The following is a 21,725-nucleotide window of genomic DNA, read 5'->3' on the forward strand; positions in this document are numbered from 1 at the left end:
GTAAATATGCTCTCAGCGGTGAAAAAGTCAGAAACCCTGAGGCGAATTCCCCTGTGCGAAATGAGGTTTGGACATACATACCCTGATGTTAGTATTAGTTGCAACTGAAGGGTTGCTGGGAATTTGGAATAAATGCCAACACTGATTCTGCAATTAGGCTTCTCTAGTAATCTTACTTTCGGATGTTACATTACTTTTTCTTCAAGACAGACTATGCACAGAAAAATGTTCCATTTTGAAAAACAGAAAAGTGAAACATTGACAAGTTCTTCATGGTCTTTATCTTTATATTTTTGTTAATTCTCACCCGAGAATATTTTTCTATTGGCTTTTATCGAGAGAGTGGAAAGGAGGGGGAGAGACAAAGAGAGAGAAACGTCGATGGGACGCTTCAGTCCCTGGGCCCACGCTCTATCCACTGAGCCAAACCGGGTAGGTGTCTTGATGGTCTTACTAATCTAAAATCATAGCAAGAAAGGCCAGCCTTTTAGGGTCCCTTTTGGATGAGGAGTTCCCTTTTTTTAAAATCTTTATTAATTTCGGAGAGGAAGGAAGAGGGAGAGAGAGAGAAAAACATCAATAATGGGAGAGAATCATTGGCTGCCTCCTGCACACCCCCAACTGGGGATCAAGACAGAACCTGAGCATGTGCCCTGCCCAGGAATTGAACCTCCTGAGCCAGGCTGGCGGGGTACCAGCTCCCCTTTTTTCAGTGACTGCTATGTGCTAGAGGCTGCTAGATGGTTGCCAGACTATCACTTGATCTTAATAATCTCGTGATGTAAACTTTGTTGTTCCCATTTTAAATATGAAAAATCTGATGCTTAAGAGGTGGAGGAACTTGCCTAAAGCTTTTTAAAAGCTAACCAAATGTCAGAGCTAGATCCTTGGTCTTTGATTTCAAAACCTAGGAACCTAAACCACTACACTAGCCGGCCTTTCTAAGACTATTGAAAAATTGTGTGTCTTTAAAGAACAATATAGTTGAAAAGTAAAATATTTAGTAAGTCATGGACTAGTTTGTCTTTTAAGTCAAATGGATTGGATGAATTTTTTCTCCCCTCAGGTGCTAAGATTTATCTTTAAACACCTTGATATATTAATATGCTATCATCTTTCAATTAAAAGTTCTCAACTTTTAATTTTGATTTTTTTAATGACACTACATATAATGGGTGGATAAGTAATAGTGTAAATTTCAGATGTTCTTGATATTACCAAAGTGTGATATCAAGATTCTAAATCAGTAATTTTCAACCTATTTCATCTCATGGCACACAGAAACTGATTACTAAAATTCTGTGATACACCAAAAAATATATATTTTTTGCCAATCTGACAAAAAAAAAATAGGTATACTTTTGATTCCTTCACACCGGACAGCTGTTGTGTTGGAAGTTGTCATTGTCATTTTTTTATTTGACAATCTAAGAGAAAAGAGGTTAGTGATCCTGACTAAATAGTCAGGTATTGCATGTTTTGAAAATTCTTGTGGCACATCAGTGTGCCATGGCACACTGATTGAAAACAGCTGATCTAAATCATGAAAGCTTAACTTCTGAGGTTCATTTGTGCCCTATATTTTTCCTTCATTATACTCAACACAATTGTAAAGATGCTATTAGCTGTGTCATTTGTGTGATGTCTTTTGCTACCTACCCCATCCATACTGCCACTAGAGTGTAGACTCCATGAGGGCAGGACCCTTGTTGTAATCTGGAACACCTAGAATTGATTGAGTCCTCTATGCCAGGGACTGTTCTAAGCTTCTTTTGTTCACTTAACCCTTCCAACAATCCTACAAGTTAGGATTAACTTCTCTATGCCTCATTTTATAGATTAGGAAAATGAGGCATAGAAAAGGTAAATAAATAACTGGCCCAAGGTTACACAATTATTAAGAGATAGAACCAGGATTCTAGCACTGTCCATTCATTTCCAGAGTCCATGAAAGAATCAAACTAATCATTTTCTTTAATAACTAAAATAAATATCAACAAAGTACATAAAAAGTGACCTGGAGTCATGTGTTAACCTTTGTTCTTTATATAAACACTAGAGGCCCGATGCATGAAATTCGTGCAAGAGTAGGCTTTCCTTCCCCCAGCTGCCGGCACCAGCTTCCCTCTGGGATCTGGGCTTCCCTCCAGCCACTGGCAGGTACCCGGGACCAGGGCATCTCTCACAGCCCCAGCTTCATCCGGAAGGTCACCCGGAAGGATGTCTGGAAGGACATCTGGTCTAATTAGCATATTTGCTTTTATTATAGACTAGTGACCTGGTGCATGAAATTCGTGCACATTAAAAGGGGATTAATTAGAGGAAATAATTTAATATTGCTATTTGCTCTTTCTCTATAATAGAAGTGTCAGAGATTAAAGAAAATTAGTACAATGTATATGAAAACCTTCCTCCTGTCAGAGTCTGGGGCTCACCACAGGACCCAGAGTCAAGTCCCCACCACCCACATGCACCTCAAAATCACGTGAGACCCAGACCCGGCCAGCCCCTCCCCCCCATTGGGCTAGATCCAGACCAGGCCAGTCCCACCCTTGTCAAGCCCTGCTGGGCAGGGGGCATAGCCTCAGGTCCCCTGGCCCGGCGCCAGGACGGGGGGCATGGCCTGAGGTCCCCCAGCCCAGACCGGGGCAGGGGGTGTGCCTTGAGGTTCTCTGTCAAGCCCCGCCAAGTGGGGGACATGGCCTAAGATCCTCTGTCAAGCCCCGCTGGGTGGGGGGCATGGCCTGAGGTTCCCCATCAAGCCCCACCAGGCAGGAGGGTGCAGCCTCAGGTCCCCTAGCCCAGAACTGGGAGGGGGGTGCAGCCTCAGGTCCCGAGTCAAGCCCCGCTGGGTGGGGGCACAGCCTGAGTTCCCCTGACCCAGCACTGGGGGTGCACCTTGAGGTCCCCCGTCAAGCCCCGCTGGGTGGGGGGCACTGCCTGAGGTCCCCTGTCAAGCCCCACCTGGTGGGGGGGCATGGCCTGAGGTCCCCCAGCCTGGTCCTGGGGCGTGGGTAGCAGCCTGAGGTCCCCTAGCCCAGCACCAGGACGGGAAGCACACCTTGAGGTCCCCCATCAAGCCCCACTGGGTGGAGGGTGAGGCCTGAAGTTCCCTGTCAAGCCCCACCTGGTGGGGGGTGCGGCCTGAGATCCCCTGTCAAGCCCCACGGGGGCTGGGGAGGGCATAGCCTCAGGTCCCTGCTGATTGCTCCTTAAGGCTCCCTATGGGAACTTGGCTTCAGCTGTGGGTGCAGCCATCTTTGTGACAGAGTGATGGTCAATTAGCATATTCCCTCTTTATTAGATAGGATTATTAGATAGGATTGTCCTGTGTTTTGTTTGTTTTCTCACTTTCCATTACTGCTGGTTTGGGTTCCTAAGGAATTGTTTTCAGCGAATGAGAAATGGAGAGCAAGACACTCACATCATGTCATATCTTGTATGTTAAAATAAGGCATGTGCTTACAAGTAACGACAATGAATTTATAATGGCTTCATAGATAGAATTCTATTCATTGGCTCTATGACTATAATTTCCATATAGTTTAAGTGTAAACACTTCTAAAAATCAGCCCTAGTTTAAAAATGCATTAAACCATATTTGTTTAACTCCTAAAGGCAATTCCAAATGATTGGTCCAGCAAACAAATTTGGTCCCAGATGTTTATATTTTATTAATATAAACACATAAGTATTTTTGTTGGTGTTAAATGGAATTGTTATTTAGAAAATTCTGTTATCTGATTGTTCAGAACCTAACAAAGTAAAATGTACTGGTACAAAAGATAATATTAATCTTGATATCACCAAACCTAAAACTAAGCTTACAAAGTAGGCCATATAATAATGTTTAAGAGAAAAGGTTGGGAAGTCAACTAGGAACCTTTATAGACAAATTTTCTTTCATCAGTATTTGGAAGGAAAAAAAATGGAGAGAATGAACTAAGTCTTATTGGATGACAGGTATATAAAGCAGCATGAGGGGCAACAGAAACCTAGATAATTTCTTTTTTTTTTTAAATATATTTTATTGGTTTTTTTACAGAGAGGAAGGTAGAGGGATAGAGTGTTAGAAACATCGATGAGAGAGAAACATTGATCAGCTGCCTCCTGCACACTCCCTACTGGGGATGTGCCCACAACCAAGGTACATGCCCTTGACTGGAATTGAACCTGGGACCTTTCAGTCCACAGGTCGACGTTCTATCCACCGAGCCAAACCGGTTAGGACAGTGATCGGCAAACTCATTAGTCAACAGAGCCAAATATCAACAGCACAACGATTGAAATTTCTTTGGAGAGCCAGATTTTTTAAACTTAAACTTCTTCTAACGCCACTTCTTCAAAATAGACTCGCCCAGGCCGAGGTATTTTGTGTAAGAGCCACATTCAAGGGGCCAAAGAGCCGCATGTGGCTCGCGAGCCACAGTTTGCCGACCACTGGGTTAGGGCTAGATAATTTCTTATTTCTGTTCAGATTCCACCCACCCTCGGAGGAGCTGAGAATGCTCTACATATTTCAATTTTATTCTCTTCCCAATGTCCCTGTGAGGTAAAGTCAGGGGGAGGGAGGAAAAAAGAACACAATGTCAAAGAGAAGAGGCGTGTTGCCACCCAGAAGCCCTTAGGAAAGAGCAGTGGATGCCACCACAGCTGTGTGATTCAGCCACTATGGACGGGGCCTGAGGAGGCAGGAGAAGGAGGTGGCATTTGCATTTAAAGGTGCAGCAGTTTTATATGTTGTGATGGCATGTACCCTCTGCTGAGCCTATCTTTACCACATCTTCACATCTTAGTCCTAATTTAATAAGAACAATTATTTAGAAGGAGGTAGGCCAGATGTCCCTTGGGGTCTGGTAATGGCTGTAGTTGGAACTGTCCTGGCGGGGGGGGGGGGGGGGGAGGGGGGGCGGGGGGGCGTTAACCCATGTGTCTTCTCTCCCCCAGGCCGAATGTTCGATGCCATTTGACCTGGGCATTTGAGAAAAAGTAAACACAGAAGCAAGAATTTGGAATTTGTTAGTACCTTAACTTCTTTTTTATTTTGCTTACTAGTAGAGGCTTGGAAAATACAGAATAATATATATAATAAACAATTATCTATTGGTAGTAATAGGTATCTTTCTTAACCAATACGTTCTCTCGTGCGTATGTAATGTGTGTGTGTGTGTGTGTGTGTGTGTGTGTGTGTTAGAGAGACAGAATCATATAAAATATATAATTTTGTGTCCTGCTTCTTTTAAATTTTCAAAACATTTTCTTCTACCTGAATTTCATGTGGTACAAAAGTGTTACCCACTTGAACCTGTCACCTAGGTAGAAGGTTCTTTCCATTCTCAGGCCAACCTCCCTTCAGAGGCAAATAAATGAGAGACACATCATATTGTGTAGAGCATATATAGAAAATTGTCTTTTACAAGAGCAAAAATATTTGGGTGTTTTATATTTAGTATAGCTTAGTGATCCAGTTTACGTTGACAACTTTAGTTGTGAGGACATGCATTACATATGCCAAAGAATTCGACAGACAGCAGGTAGTTTAACCCTTGATTAAGCACAAAATGTCTGGTTTAATTTTTTTAAATATGTTTTAAGAAGGTTCTTCATTTGTAAATGCAAGTTTGGTTGGCCCTTTTTAGTCTTTTTGCTCAAAATTTTGAACATTTTTGTTTTCTTCTTTTTGTAGAGTCTTTGAGCTTTTCTCTCAAATTCTTGTTTCTTAAGCAAGAAATTAGATATGATTGTATCTGTTCATATTCACCTTGTGCTTTTTGATTTGGTGTTTTCTTTCCATTTTCCTTGGAATAGTAATGGGTTTACTCTTTTTCTATGGTGTTCTTTAGACAAAGCCTGAATGGGGCCCAGTTTAGGCTACAGAAGGGGGTGAAGTAGTAGCAGGAACAAGGAAAAGAAAGCTGAGGAGGTAGAAGCCACTGAATTCAAACTTCACCTCCGTCATAACTTTGCCTTGAACCCAGTGATGTGTGTTTTTTTGTAGGAACAATTTTAAGACACAAAGACAGAAGTTAAAAATAAGAAAATATGAACTGTTAGACAATCAGGCTATACAGACAAATGACTTTTCTTAATTCTCGTATATATAACAAAGTTTAATGTATTGCTATTTATAAAACCCTGAGGCCATCTAACAGAAAGCACTGTAAGCTTACTTCATATTATTATTCTGGGGTAAGGAATATTTGTTTCTGGCTTGTTTATGACTGTATAATTAGTTGGTATTAGTTTAGTAAATATTGGATATTATGTTCAAAATAGGTACCAATTTTATGGCCGCCTTTGATGGTGTTTAGAACATGACCTATCTTGCTGTTGGATCATGTGGTTTAGAAATTATTCTGTTTGTTGTGCTGTTGACATGAACCCTTACAACACAAGTCTATGTCTGAAGGTAATTAAGCATGAGAAAAGCATAGTACTTACAACAACGCGCATTCCTTAGGCAGTCTGAGCTGCTGATATCCAAGTGTCTCTAGCAAAAATCAATCATAAAGTAAACCTTGAGCAAAGGAAAGTATCATGATGGCTGCAAGGGGCTGAGGCAGCAGAAGCCCATGATGAGCAAAAGGTGCCAAAAATCTGTCCCAAGACCCTCACACCACAATGAACCCATGGGGAGCATCACTGTTGGGAGAAGGCTCACACCACAGGCTGCCTGGACCAGCCATTCAACACACACTGAGTGGACAGATTATTATAATCTCTGAACACATAATAATCTGGCCACTCAGTGTATATCCTATATAATAAAAGGCTAATAGGCAAATTGTCCCCTCGACCAGGAGTTCGACCAGCAGGCAGGCCGGTCAACTGCCCATGTCCCCTCTCCCTGGCCAGGCTGGCCAGATCCCACCCATGCACGAATTCATGCACCAGGCCTCTAATATATATATACATACACACACACACACACACACACACACACACACACACACACACACTGAGTGTATATATATATATACACACACATTGAGTAGCCAGATTATTATGCATTCAGAGATCATAATAATCTGGCCACTCAGTATAAACTGTGGGGGCAGGGGAGGAGGTGTGTGGTTTGTACCAGGAAAGTGCATATCCCCTTACATCATATTCCCCCCAGTATTTTACTCTTTGCCCCTCCAAGCATACCAACGTGAAAGCCTTATGCCCTAAAGATGAAAAAAAAATTACTTGTAGACTGTCAGAATATTATGTAACGTGAAACATGGTAGTTTATGAAATCAGCCATATAAATTGTGAAACCAAAGTCAAAGTTCTATTTGTTCCGTGCCAGTGTTTAAAAAAAGAAAAGAAAAAGAACGGCATACTTTTAAAGATAGAAACTGAGAGAAAAGGGGAAAAAGTATGAGTGCAGACATGGGGGGAGCTTTCCCAACACCATGCCCCATGGCCCAAACATTCCACTCCCTGTTTATGACTACATCTAGGGCAGTGGTCGGCAAACTCATTAGTCAACAGAGCCAAATATCAACAGTACAACAATTGAAATTTCTTTTGAGAGCCAGATTTTTTAAACTTAAACTTCTTCTAACGCCACTTCTTCAAAATAGACTCGCCCAGGCCGTGGTATTTTGTGGAAGAGCCACACTCAAGGGGCCAAAGATCCGCATGTGGCGCTCAAGCCACAGTTTGCGACCTCGGATCTAGGGAATGAAAAGGAGATTGAAACATTGTCACTGTGGCCAATGTTGTAGCAAACATCCCTTCCCTCCAAAGCATTCGAAATTTGTGAATGTGGAGCCAGGGACGCTGAATCATAGAAAAATGCAGATGTGCTAGTATGTTATACTCTTTAAAAAAAAATTTTTTTTTTTTATTGATTTCAGAGAGGAAGGGAAAGGAAGAGATAGATAGAGACATCAATGATGAGAGAGAATCATTGATTGGTTGCCTCCTGCACGCGCACACCCCAGCCCCACCCCTGGGGACCAAGCCTGCAACCCAGGCATGTGCCCTGACCCGAATCGAATTATTGACCTGGTTCCTAGGCCAATGCTCAACCACTGAGCCATGCTGGCCGGGCATGTTATACTCTTGTGGATCTAAAGAAAGAAAGACCTACGGAGCAAGGCTAGTGCCTTCCTGAGAGAGCCCCAAGGCACGCACTGGCTGTGAGGACAGCGCTGGCCCTGAGGGCTGGGCTGTCAAGGAATAGAAGGAACCGAGGAGATGGTGGTGAGCTGATGGAGATTGCAGAGCTGCTCAGGGGAAAATGGTGGGGAGGGAGGGGGAGGGGGGAGAGGGGAGAGGGGGAGGGAGAGGGGGAGGGAGGAAGGGAGGAAGGGAGGAAGGGAGGAAGGAAGGAAGGAAGGAAGGGGAGAAAACAGAAATGGCAATCAATGTGGGGGGTGGCAAATATATAGTGATGGAAGGTCGTTTGACTTCGGGTAGTGGGCACGCAATGCAATATACAGATCATAGAAATCTACACTTGAAACCTATATGATGTTATTAACCAAATAAAAAGGGGGAGGAAATGGTGATCAAGACCAGATCTCAACTTGGAAATGCCGAGGGAAGTACTGTTTGCTCCAGCAACACCCAGGGAACAGTGGCTGAAGCAGGGGCTAACATGGAGAGGCGGAGGCAGCAAAGCCTGGCTATAGGAGACCTTTCTACTCAGAGACATTCCCACTTAGAGCCACTTGCCTGGGACACAGCAAAATGGAACATTGCGTAACCTGTTCTCAGCCACTGCAGTTGGTTAAGACCATGAACTTCGAGTGCCCCAGGTATTCCAGGCCCTCAGAACATCTAACTGGAACCTGTTTTCCCACTAGTGAGCCAGGGGTCTAGTTTTAACCAGCAAAGAGCCTGTGGATTTGTTTTCTATCCAAGTGCTAGTTTTCAATGTTTACTTTGGGGCAGTTACCAACCCCTGACTTTTCCTCCTTGGCAAAACAACTCAGTGAATTATTCTCTAAGTAATGCTCCATTGCATTCCAAAGAAAGAAAGAAAGAAAGAAAGAAAGAAAGAAAGAAAGAAAGAAAGAAAGAAAGAAAGAAAGAAAGAAAGAAAGAAAGAAAGAAAGAAAGAGAGAGAGAGAGAGAGAGAGAGAGAGAGAGAGAGAGAGAGAGAGAGAGAGAGAGGGAGGGAGGGAGGGAGGGAGGGAGGGAGGGAGGGAGGGAGGGAGGGAGGAAGGAAGGAAGGAAGGAAGGAAGGAAGGAAGGAAGGAAGGAAGGAAGGAAGGGGCTTTTTTAAATGCTAGGGATTTTTTGTTTGTTTGTTTGTTTTGTTACACAGGGCCATCAACAGGAAAGATACGTGATAATGTGTATATGACATAAAGGTGACTCTAGCCCCTAAAAGACCAGAAAAACCAGATAAAGTCTGGAAAGAACCAGCTAATGCTCCCCAGTTCCAAGTGTGGGGAAGGACAACGGGAGAGACAGAGGCAGATAAGAATGATAAGAGAGGTGTGGCCTCTGTGAATGCACTTTCTGGAATCCTAGCCACCAGTACCGGCCCCACCTCCATCCCAATGCCTTCGGTCTCCTGGTTGCAACAGTGGAAAACTGGAAACCCCTTCTTCTCGCTGGAGCTGTCGGCACCGCTTATAACTCGGAGCCCAGGTCCATGCTGCCAATGGCATCACTGTATCCTAACATCTCTTCTAATAGACCCCATCACTGTCACTATGGCAACTGCCATCTTCTCTCGTTTGGTGGCCATGGCCTCCACAGTCTTTTGCTGCCCATCCTGGTACCTCCCCTGATCACTGCTGAGTGCCCACCATGTAAGGAGAGCCACCATCCATCTGGTTTTGCCTGCGACTGAGGGGTTCCTGGGGTTCCATGTGGGACTTGCACCACTAAAACGGGCAAGTCCCAGGCAGACCAAGACAGCTGGTCATCCTACCATCATAGTGGCCACAGCTGCCACTACAACAACTGTCTTGTGTTTTAGACCTGGAGGTGAGATCAGTGGAATCAGGCACATACGTCTGTCCTAAGAAAAACCCCCGGGGCAGCTTTGTCCTCCACTTTGAATGCCCTGCGGGGGCCCCTGGGGAGACTCACAGCCCTTCATTTCCCCGATGGAGCTCTGCAGCCCTGGGAAGTGGAACTTCCTCTCTTCGGTCAACTCTCCATGACAGTTCTGTGTCCATCCCGCCTCCCCACAGGGTGACCTCCAGGCCAGATCTTGCCATCTCACCAATGCCCTCGTGTGGGGGACCCCCGCACTGTATCACCTGAGCGCTGTGGCCTGTACCTATAACTCGCTGCAATTGTCCAATATGTGTGCACCAAGATACCACGCAGAATACTTTTTTTTTTTTTTTACTTTAAAATCTGCCAACATGTTATGCTAAATGCTAAATGGTAGGGATACCTCCAGATAATGATTCTTCCCGGTCACTTTCTTGAAAAGAAAGAAGTAAAATCTTCCAAGAAGTTTCTTAATCTCACCAAAAGCTCTCTTTTAAAAAGTCAAAATGGACATTAATTTGCTGGGTTTTGTAAAAGCCACATATACTCTTTTCAAATGCTTTGGAAAACAGAGAAAATCATATAAACTTAACAAAACAAAAAAAAATCATCCTAAATCCCACCAGTTAGGTGGCCTCCAATGTTTTTACAAACAGTGCTGGGTGAACAACTTTGTATACTTTTTTATGTTTTCCTGTAGGATAAATTCCTAGAAATTGAATCACAAAGTTCCCCTTTCTTGTGCATAAAACTCGCACACCGGCCATTCCTCATACCAGCCTTAAAAGTCAGGCATCCACTCTTTCTCTCCCCCACTCCCATCTACCTCCTCCTTTCGTCCACATGCTGCTGCTGGCTAGTCTCAGTCAAGGCAGCCTGTTTCACAGGCCTCTCGGGTTATGTTCATGGAATCTGGCCGAGCAAGAAGAAGCAATGTGGAGAGCGGCTACAGCGTTTGGACAGGTTCAAGCCTTGGACTAATGAGAGGGCACAGTCCTCTCATGGCCATGTGCAAGTCCCAGCTTGGAGGGCAAAGCCCTCCCAGCACAATTATAGCCAACAGCTGTAGTTGTAAGCTTGAACCTATGGTCCGAACACGTGGTCCCACGTGCCTGAGTGATGTGGGCTTGATAGAGTTCAGGTGCATGTAGTTGAGTAGGATTGAAACGCACAAGAATGTTGTAAACATCTTGACCACGCCCTTACTTTGCCTCATGACATCTGACTGTAAAATGAAGACACAGCTTGTAGTCCGTGGTGCTGTCTCTCCATCCGGGAGCGGCGTCCCACCCAGACCCAGCTTTCATTCTCTTGTCCGTCTTTTCTCAATCCTTCACTGCCCCCTCTTAGGCTCACTGAACCTGACTGAGCTAGCATGGCACATAAGGCGTCCTGGGGCTGAGTATGCCAGGGCCATGCCAGCCCTCCACAAAGCAAAAAGCAGAAGTATTATAAGTATGAAACAGGGTTTCAAAACGGTGGTGTGAGAGAGAGGCTTTGGGAAGTGATGAATAATAAAACGGGTACTTTTAGGTCCTAAAGTCGATGTCAGCGTCTTCTCAGAGGCCCCATTACGTTCTCAGGTTTGACCCCTTGTCTTTGCTTTGAATGCTCAGTGCTGGGTAGGAGGGATTTCTAATATTTGACAACCTTGAGTGCACTCTCTTTTCTAACAGGCAGATGCTTCCTGGGGCAACTTGGGCCAAGTGTCAAACACATGAACTGGTGCCCACTGTCATGAAAGTTGAAAGGGTCTTTCTGACACCACATGTCAGTTAATCCTTGCAACAATCCTGGGACTGGGTAGTTGATATACCTGAGGCTCAGTGACTAGGAGGGGACTGGCCCAGCTAGTGGGTGAGGCCCAGGGGTCTAAGCCAGGTCTCCCTGACACCAAAGCCCCTGTTTCTTTCACTATTTTAGAGGCTTGTCATAGCCTCATCGCAGGCCATTTCCTCCACCTGCGTGGTTAGGCAATCTCCTTTTAATAATGCCCTCTTCCCTGGGATAAAGAAGGAATCAAAAGAGAGAAAACTACTCTATTTCTTCTGGGCTGGACTCTTGACCTGTTTTCTTGTATTTATTTCTTGCATTTATTTGCCTTTTTTTTTTTTTTTTTTTTTGTCTTCCAACCTTAAGTCAAATTTCAGTAAGAAATAGGAGAGCTTCAGTTGAGATGGGTCCCTGTGAAAGCTGAGTCTAAAGAAGACAAAGCTTAGTCTCTGAAGGTCCTTTATTCCTCACAGCATGTGATAGAACAAGGAGGCAGAACCCAAGTTCAACTGAGGACTGAGGAACGGGCAGAGCCCCATCCTATTTTTAGGAGAAAGACATTCTCAGGCTGGATTGTGGAGTTAAAGACTGACTAATCCCTGGTTACTTGACCTTGGAGTTAAGCAAATGGAAATATGATTGAAAACATTTTTTTTTTTAAAGATGGGTATATTTCCAGAGAAACTCATGCCTGGCCAACAATAAGAGCTTGTGATTACTTGGGCATTAAGGCCAACCTCAGACTCCTAAACCCATATGATATCAAATGGGCTTGAAATTTTTACAGCCCCCACAAGAGCTTCCTCATCAATGCCTTTTTAGATATGGCCCCATTTGCCAATGGACAAGGGGCAAATACTCCATTGGTAGCCAGAGTGACTGACCCAGGAGCTCACACTTCTGGCAAGAAAAAGGTAACTTGTTATTCCTGCCCACTGAGAAACATGTGCTATGGAACCATGGTCTCTGTGTAATGTTTCCTTTGTTGCCTTATTCGAAATAAGTTTAAGTTGTTGTTATTGTAGTTACTAGAGGCCCAGTGCATGAAATTCGTGCACGGGTAGGGTCGCTAGTGGCTGCCGGCTGCCGGCAGGGGCCTTCCTTTGTTTTGTGCCGCCCCCTGGTGGTCAGCACACATCATAGTGAGCAATCAAACTCCGGGTCGGTCAAACTCCCGAAGGGACACTTTGCATATTAGGCTTTTATATATATAGATTCTTTCCTTTTCACCATTCTATATTAGGGTATTGGAGGTATATTAGGGCAATGGTCGGCAAACCGCAGCTCACGAGCCACATGCGGCTCTTTGGCCCCTTGAGTGTGGCTCTTCCACAAAATACCACATGTGGGCGCACACATACAGTGCGATTGAAACTTCATGGCCCATGCACAGAAGTCGGTTTTCGGCCTGGGTGAGTCTATTTTGAAGAAGTGGCGTTAGAACACTCAAGGGGCCAAAGAGCCGCATGTGGCTCGTGAGCCGCGGTTTGCTGACCACTGTATTAGGGTATCAAACATCATTTAGCAGCAATTCATCCAACCATGTGGAGCTATTATCCAGATCTAACAGAGAACTAAACACCACCAGGGGTCCTTCTGTCAAAGTTAGATCAGGCAATTTGATAAAGCTTTGGATGGTTATCCTTTGCATCGGGCGGTGGGGGGGGGGGGGGGGGGGCGGGGGGGGGGGAGGCAGAACTGGCCAGCAGGAACCAAAAGCATAGTGGAGATTCAGATCCAATCTCACGCTATAAAATAGGAACTGGAGCAGGGCCTCCCCGGCAGGAACGGAGGTGTTGTAAACTGTGAATACTGATACTAAAAATAGCATAAAACTAATAGCACAGAATCACAGCATATCATCAATTCAAAAGTATTTAGAATCAGCTATGGCATAAGAAAACTTGAAATGCCCTGAAATCTTACAAATCCTGTATAAAAGAAAGTCGGTATTGATTCTCCCAAATTTTACAACAAATCATACATTTTCAATGGCATTCCCAGTAGTCAGTTTATTTTAATTGATTTCAGAGAGGAAGAGAGAGAGAGATGGAAACATCATTGATCACCCATTTCCTAAATGCTCTACACTGGGCATCAAGCCCCTAACCCAGGCATGTGCCCTGACCTGGAATCAAACTGCGACCTCCTGGTTCATAGAGCGATGCTCAACCACTGAGCCACACCGGCCGGGCTTATTTAACTTCTGAAAACACGATTTCCACACGTACTAAACGAAGGGTCTAAACAAGAGAATGAAGAATATTACTAATACTAAAATTCTTAAATTCTTTGATTTGTAACTTAATGTTTACTAAAGGAAATAGTGGTTATCTTTGAGCCACTTTGGAAGTTAGCTAATGATATGTCAATCTGAATGTTAATGGAAGTCAAGTGCCATGAGACCTCGCTGGTTTGACTCAATGCATAGAGCGTTGGCCTGCGGATGAAGGGTCCCAGGTTTGATTCCAGTCAAGGGTACATGCCTGGGTTGTGGGCTCAATCCCCAGTAGGGGGCGTGCAGGAGGAAGCCGATCAATGATTCTCTCTCATCATTGATGATGTTTCTATCTCTCTCTCTCCCTCTCCCTTCCTCTCTGCAATCAATAAAAATATTTTTTAAAAAGGAAAACAACTATGACGCATCTAATCATGACTTCTTTTATTGAGAAACTAAATGTATTTTGAAACTTTCAATCTCAACATTGTCAAATATCACTTAATATAGAATGTGGTTATGATGAGGCATACTAAAGCTTCCTGAGAAAATTACAGTGGTTCCCAACGTTCCATTAGCTGGGAACTTAAAGAAGTCAAATGTGTGGCCAACCTCAAAGACACTCGACAGGAATGTTTTCCGTTCTAAAAGAGAAAAGTAATTGTGAACAAAACAATATTAGCAAATACTGGGGGTAGGAGTTCTCATAGTTAAGTTTAGGAAAAACAGTCCCCTCTCCTACTTACTGGCTGGGTTGTGCTAAAGGCAGGGATGGCTCTTGTAACTCTCCCCACCCTTCCTGGGATGGGTCCAGCCCATTGGCAGCCTTGTTATGGAACATCCAGTTAAACTGGATCTCTGGGAGAGGAGCCGAGGTTGCACTTTCTCAATTTGAGAACAGTGTGCACCAGTAACCAGATCTCTGCCTTCCCTTAAGTTTTCCTGGGTTTGATCATATATCTGGACCCATAGAAAACTGCCACTGCCTGGGACTGGGGGTGGCAGTTGAGGCCAGGAGGAAAGGGGAAGAGAGAGTCAGCGACCCACTGGAGAAGTCAGTTATTATCAGGTAGGGCGACATCAATACAATAGACATCTGTTCCATTGAGAAAAGATCTTTGTTTAACATATGGGGATTTTGGTGAAAGTCACGCTCTTTGGGTATATCATAAATAATCCAACCTGTAGATGGTGGATTGGAGTCTTGGAATTCTCAACCTGGCATCAATGGAAGCTGTCATTGCAGATTTTTGTTCCGTTTGTGGTTTCTCCAAATGTGTGCTGGCCAGGAATTTTTAGATTCGTAGCTTAAGAGCTACCAGGAGAGCTAACTCTGAATTGGGAAATCTGCTGGCTAGCCAGTCCTCAGTTGTTCAGCATTCAAGAGGTTTTTATTGGGCATCTACAGGTGCAGCCACTGGGGGTTTAACAGTTAATAAGCAGTCAAGAGCCCTGCCCTAGGAACTTATCATCGAGGCTTTCCAGATTGCAGTATGTATCACACTGGCAGGAATCTGTTCCCAAGGGGCAATAGACTGGGCTTGAAGAACCATCCAACCCCCTCAAGTCATCAGTTTAAAAATAAGGGGTTAACAGAGACATAGAAGTATGAACAGACTGTCAAACCTCAGAGGGAAGACAGGGGAGGGAGGGTGGGTGGGAGATCAACCAATGAACTTGTATGCATATATGCATCACCCAGGGACACAGACAATGGGGTGGTGAGGGCCTGGGGTGGGGGGAGGTGTGTGGGATTAGGCTGGAAGAGGTCAACTGGGAAAAGGGGGGGCTTATGTAATACTTTCAACAATAAAGATTTAAAAAATAAATAAAAATAAGGGGTTAATATCCAAAATATATAAGGAACTCCTACCACCCAGTAGCAAAAAAAGGACAAATAACCTGATTTTTAACATGGGCAAAGGACCTGAATAAGCATTTTTCCAACCTAGAGATACAAATAGCCAACAGATATTTGAAGAAGTTCTGCATGTGTCTAATCATCAGAGAAATGGAAGTCAAAACCACAATGAGATAACACTGTACACCTTTTAGGATGGCTATTATACAAAAGACAAGAGACAATAAGTGTTCGTGAGGGTGTGGAGAAAAGGTAACAAACCCTTGTGCACTGTTGGTGGGAAGGTAGATTGGTACAGCCATTATGGAAACCAGTAGGATCCTCAAAGTATTAAAAATAGTACTACCATATATGATCTTGCAACCCTACTTCTAGGTATATTCCCAAAGGAAATGAAATCAGGATCTCCAAGAGAAATCCACAACTCTGTGTTCATTGCAACATTTGTATACCTTAAATATATACAGATTTTATTTGTCAAGTATACCTTAATAAATCTTGGGAGGGGGGAATAAATATTTAGGGTCCTGAGAGACTATACCTGTGTATCTAGGGTTGGAAGCTAGTTAGAAAGCCATGACTAGAACCCAGCTATAGACTCCCAGATTTACCCTCTTTGGTGATCCTCTACTTTCCTGCCCATAAAAGTAAAAAGCCTAGCTTCATATTTTCAAGTCCTCAAACCAGTAAATGTCTGCTGACACACGCAGAAATCAATGACCATCGACTCTGGCAAACGCAATACGCTATTTGTCTGGTGTATTTGCCAACTGCGAGAGTACAGTTGTGACATAAAGTTGTTTTTCATGAAACCTTCTCTCTTTTTGAAACCAAAGTCCAACAGAAAGCTGAACACATGAGAAGTATTTCACATATAACTTTGATTGATGGATGGATTTAAACGGTAACGGTGCAATGATGGCATTAATCTCTTATGTGTATCAGGAAAGCCTTATGAAAGCTTACCTTTCATCATGTAATATTCCTGTAAGTCAGTTTGTCAGGTTATTAAAAGATCTTAGCAAAACCTTTGTACTAGGAGTAATGGAGGATTAGTAGTAATTTTAAAAATGTGTGAGACTGTGGCAAGTTGTGAAATATATTTAGGAGTAGAAAGACAGGCTAAACTGTTTATTTCTTCTTTCAGGCGTCCAGTAGATTCAATACCCGTTAGCTTAAGGTACTACATAGAGTAGCTGAATTCACAAGAAAATTGTTAAGGAGTCAATGTTCTAGTTGTCTCAAAAAGATTTTTAAAAGAAGAGCCAGGGAAAAAAAATGCTATCAACACAAAGCATTGAGGGTTCATAAGGAATTTAGGCAACACCTAGAATGTGTATTTTGTGGGGCAAGAGAGGGAGGGGAGGCAAATAGAGAAGTGGGAGATGGAAAAACTAAAGAGTAAAGAGGTCTGCCATACATAGCACTGAGGGTACGGACAAGCACAAGCTCTCCAAGTCCAGTTGGGAAGGATACTGATACCATTTCTATATCATAGATGAGGGGGAAAAATCAAAATTCAAATTGGTCACTTGCCCAGGGTGACATGAGTAGAAACGCAATGCCTGATCTGACTGATATTCCCCTGATTATAGTCCCACTAGTGGCCCGGTGCACAAAATTCGTGCACGGGGTGGGGGGTGTCCCTCAGCCCAGCCTGCACCCTCTCCAATCTGGGACCCCTCAAGGGGTGTCCGACTGCCCGTTTAGGCCCAATCTCTAAACGGGCAGTCGGACATCCCTCTTACAATCCAGGACTGCTGGCTCCCAACTGCTCGCCTGCCTGCCTTCCTGATTGCCCCTAACCGCTTCTGCCTGCCAGCCTGATCACCACCTAACTACTCCCCTTCCAGCCTGATTAATGCCTAACTGCTCCCTTGCCAGCCTGATTACCCCTAACTGCTCTCCCCTGCTGACCTGGTCACCCCTAACTGCTCCCCTGCCAGTCTGGTCACCCCTAACTGCCTTCCCCTGAAGGCCTGGTCACCCCTAACTGCCTTCCCCTGAAGGCCTGGTCACCCCTAACTGCCTTCCCCTGAAGGCCTGGTCACCCCTAACTGCCCTCCCCTGCAGACTTGGTCACCCCTAACTGCCCTCCCCTGCAGACCTGATCGCCCACAACTGCCCTCCCTTGTAGGCCTGGTCCCTCCCAACTGCCCTCTCCTGCTGGCCATCTGTGGCAGCCATCTTGTGGCCACATGGGGGCAGCCATCTTTGACCACATGGGGGCAGCCATCTTGTGTGTTGGAGTGATGTTCAATTTGCATATTACTCTTTTATTAGATAGGATGTGCTCTGCTCCACCTATGCCTTGCTACTCTATCAGGTGTACCAGGCGTGGCAGATCCAATGTCATGTGGAATTCTCACAACAACCCCATGAGACAGCGTTCCCAACTTCAAAATTCAGGAACTGCCTCAGAGGCCATAGGCCCTTTTTCCCAAGGCCCCACAGTAAAAGAGAGAGCATTTAGAAAACACGTGAGTATAAATCTGTGCCTTGTAATTTCACTGTGTCTCAAATAGATCATGAGGAACCTGTTTTCAGAGGCCGACACATTCTCTTCAAGAACCTTTACATTTTGTATTTTTATTTTCAAGATCACATTTAAAAATTAATAGAAGTGTATTTGGGATGGCCAAGTAATGCAATGACAGCTCAGTGCAGGCATTTGTGTTCCTGATTATAATCTTGGTAACTTGTAATGGGTTTAATCTGAATGCGTTGTCAAACGTGTGACTGCCACTGGATTGGCATGATCTCATGAGATAGCAACTTTCCCACATTTATACCTTGAGTTCTTTGTTGTTGTTGTTGTTGTTGTCAATTATAAGACCGTACTTCAGCTGCCTCCTGCACGCCCTCCACTGGGGATCAAGCCCTCAACCTGGGCATGTGCCCTGACCGGGAATCAAACCGTGACCTCCTGGTGCATAAGTTGATGCTCAACCACTGAGCCACGCCGGCCGGGCAAGGCAAGTATCTTTTTAACATAATTTGTATGTTAATTTGGGGTGGCTAGGGCAAGAAGAGATTATGGTAACACCAAAACCTTCCAACTCACCCTTGGCAACACCGCTAAATAGACTTTAGTTTGACATTGTGAAAATCTCATAATAATACCAGGAAGTAACTGCACAGGGAGGTTAATGATGAGAGATTTCACAGGGAGACTTAACACCTGTTACATGCGCATCAGGTAAAGCCAACTGATGTCAAGATGTAGGGCACCAAGGACATTTCACCATAGTTTAAACAGAGGAAAGTGCTGGGTCATCACCTGGCATAAAGCAGCAAAGTGAACTGAAGTCAAGATGTTCTGTTGCCCTGATGAGCCATGGCACTAAAAACGAAGGAACACAGTGGCTGTATACACAGCGATCTGAGCAGCCAGAACGTTGCAGAGACCACTGGAAGCCATGCTTTAAAAAAAATGTATAAAATTATATAGTTCAGCCCTAACTGGTTTGGCTCAGTGGATAGAGCATCGGCCTTCAGACTGAAGGGTCCCAGGTTTGATTCCGGTCAAGGGCATGTACCTTGGTTGCGGGCACATCCCCAGAGGGGGGTGTACAGAAAGCAGCTGATCGATGTTTCTCTCTCGCTGATGTTTCTAATTCTCTATCCATCTCCCTTCTCTGTAAAAAATCAATAATATATATTTTTTTAATAAAAATAATTATATAGTTCATTAAAGCTTGTTCGCTTCCTTCTCATGTAATTTTTACTAAGTTATGTAAATCAGTAGGCAGTGATCAAAAATAGCTTTTATGACATCTATCTCATAGAAAGAGTTTCACAGCAGACATTTGCTATTTTTGCCCAAGTGGAAGCATAATTTCGATCAATGAATTCTAGTATGAATCATGCATCCCCCTCCCCCTTGCAGACAGTGATGGGCAGAGAAAGCCTGGCCTGGGGTTAAGCAGAGACATCAATGAGCTCTTCGCTAAAGGAACGGGGAGGCGGGGGGGTCCTGGAGTTCAGTCTGGGGCAGTAGAGAGACCTCTGCCTAGTAAAGCAAAAGGAATAATTTTTGAAGTTGTTGTTGTTGAGGTCCAGTGGTATGGCGGGGGTGGGGAGGGGAGAAGGGGAGAGACCTAGAAATAACAGAGGGGATTTTGAAGAACAAAAGAATCTGATTCAATGTTGTTATGGGCAGACTCCTCCTTGCGCCTTTCTCCAAATTCTCAGAAAATGTCTGATTCAATAAATGACTGTTGTTGTTTTTTTCTTGTGGGCTTATATACACCCCTATGTTCATAGTAGTGCTATTTACAATATCTGGAAACAGCCCTAACTGGTTTGGCTCAGTGGATAGAGCATCGGCCTGCAGACTCAAGGGTCCCAGGTTTGATTCCGGTCAAGGGCATGTACCTTGGTTGCAGGCACATACCCAGTAGTGGGTGTGCAGGAGGCAACTGATCGATGTTTCTCTCTCATTGATGTTTCTGGCTCTCTCTCCCTCTTTTTTAAGTATATAAAATATACTTTAAAAAAAACCTGGAAACAGCCCAAGTGCCTATCAGTAGATGAGTGGATAAAAAAGCCGTAGTACATTTACACAATGGAATACCATGCAGCTATAAAAAAGAGAGAGATTTTACCCTTTGAGACAGCATGGAGGAACCTAGAGAGTATTATGTTAAGTGAAATAAGCCAGTCAGAGAATGACAAGTATCACATGATCTCACTTACATGTGGAATCTAATGAACAAAATAGACTGACTAACAAAATAAATCCAGAGATGTGGAAGCATGGAACATACTAATGAGTCTCAGAGGAAAGGGGGCAAGTTGGGGGGGGGGGGGCTGGAAAGAGATTAACCAAAGAACTTATATGCATACTAGAGGCCTGATGCACGAATTCGTGCACCAGAGGGGTCCCTTGGCCTGGCCTGCAGGATCGGGCCAAAACCTGCTCTCTGACATCCCTAAGGGATCCTGGATTGTGAGAGGGCACAGGCCAGGCTGAGGGACCCCACCAGTGCATGATCGGGGTCAGGGAGGGACGCGGGAGGTTGGCCAGCCGGGGAGGGACTTCAGGAGGGCTCCAGGGCATGTCCGGCTCATCTTGTTCAGTCCTGATCAGCCAGACCCAAGCAGCAAGCTAACCTACCAGTCGGAGCATCTGCCCCTGGTGGTCAGTGCATGTCACAGCGAGCGGTTGAGCGGCCTTAGCATATCATTAGCATATTAGGCTTTGATTGGTTGAATGGACAACTGGACGACTGGACACTTAGCATGTTAGGCTTTTATTATATAGGTTATGCATAACCTATGGACATGGACTATAGTGTGGTGAAGGCTTGGTGGGGACAGGGGCAGGGTGGAGGGGATCAATGGGGAAGAAAAGGGGACATCTGTAATACTTTCAACAATAAAGATAAATTTTAAAAAAAGAATACGTGACTGTTTGCATGTCTGCATCATTACTGAGCAGAGAGAAAAATAGAGTGAAAGGTAGTGTTTCCCTTAAACTTGACTCCAAGCCCTAGCCTAAAGCAGTGCTACTCACACCGCAGTGTGACTGGGATCCCCCAGGGCACTTGTAAAGAGGAAGACCTGAGATTGTGCAATTCCAACAAGCTCTTGGATGATGGTGATGCTGCTGCTGCTGGTCTGAGGACGACCACACCCTCCCTCTCTCTAGACCAGGCTCTTCCCAGAGGGCCGCAGTCCACGTCCAGCCTGCACGAGCTTTGTGCCTGGGTCCATCCTCCAGATTACAGGCCATGTTGCTGGTGTACACACCCCTGAGGCTACACTTGCCCCGAGGGGTGGTTATTTGAGGGTGAATGTCCAGAGCCCAGACATGCCAGAATGTCCATGATTGCATTGTGAGATGGTGGAGGAGGGGCCACAAGAAGAAAAGAAGGGGAGGGTGGGTGAGCTGGGGAAAATGGGAATTTCAACTTGGCC

This window comes from Plecotus auritus (genome assembly GCF_963455305.1).
Source record: "Plecotus auritus genome assembly, chromosome: 9".
Lineage (NCBI taxonomy): Eukaryota > Metazoa > Chordata > Mammalia > Chiroptera > Vespertilionidae > Plecotus > Plecotus auritus.